Raw genomic sequence first — 1,071 nt, forward strand, 5'->3', positions numbered from 1 at the left:
TTAAATTAAATGTTCAGTCATATCATTATTCTATTGAGGAACTGATTTTTATGAAATAGGTATTTTATGGTGATGCCTCATTCTCTATTCTGATTTCTTCAACAAAACTCCATTTTCAGGCATAATGGAAATAAGTAGATTTTCCCAAGGATATGGTTTTTACTTTTATACAAAGTAATACATAGGATTTTCTGTCCTCTGAGAACAGTTTTAGATTCTCTACATAGCTACTTTTGATGTAGTGATCACATCCGTATTCTTACTTTACTCTCTGATATGCTCAACCATGGTCTTGAGGTTTGAGCAGACTTCAAAAAGTTCACGAAAAAGTAAAACTAAAAAACAAAAATGCAAAATATAAACTTTATTTCTCAATATAAGTTCCATTCAATTCAAGACACTTTTGTAAGCAAGGATACCTAGGAACTCACCATGTTAATGTGTTTTTTTTTACATTATTAAAACTGGATGCCCTTTAAAGATTTTTCAAGACTAGGAATCAAAAGCAGTCAGAAGGGGCCAAATCAAGACTATTAGGTAGATGCCTACAAATTTCACATTGAAACTCTGACAAAATTACCCTTGTTTGATGAAAAGAATGAGGAGTATTGTGATGGAGAAGGACTCTCTGGTGATGCTTTTTTCTGAAAAAACTTTGGCTAAGTTTCTCTAAACACTCTCATAACAAGTAGATGTTGTCATTCTTCAGCCCTCTGGAGTCAATGTGCAAAATGCCTCGAGCATCTTAAAACGTTATTGCCACAACTTTGCTCTTGACAAGTCTCTTTTTACTTTGACTGGACACCAGTCTACTTCTTGGTAGCCATTGCTTTATGCTTAATCTTCAGGATTGTACTGGGAAAATCATGTCCCACCTCTTATTACAGTTCTTTGAAGAAATGCTTTAGTATCTTAACCCCACTTGTTTAAAATTTCTATCGAACTCTGCTCTTGTTTTGGCACCCTTCAAGTAGAAAATTTGCTCGATGTTAATTTTTTCTGTCGGAATTGTACAAGGTGAACTGTTGAGGTGTCTGTAAAGTTAGCTAATGGTTTCTGCCATTAATCATG

This window comes from Nycticebus coucang, chromosome 4 (genome assembly GCF_027406575.1).
Source record: "Nycticebus coucang isolate mNycCou1 chromosome 4, mNycCou1.pri, whole genome shotgun sequence".
NCBI lineage: Eukaryota > Metazoa > Chordata > Mammalia > Primates > Lorisidae > Nycticebus > Nycticebus coucang.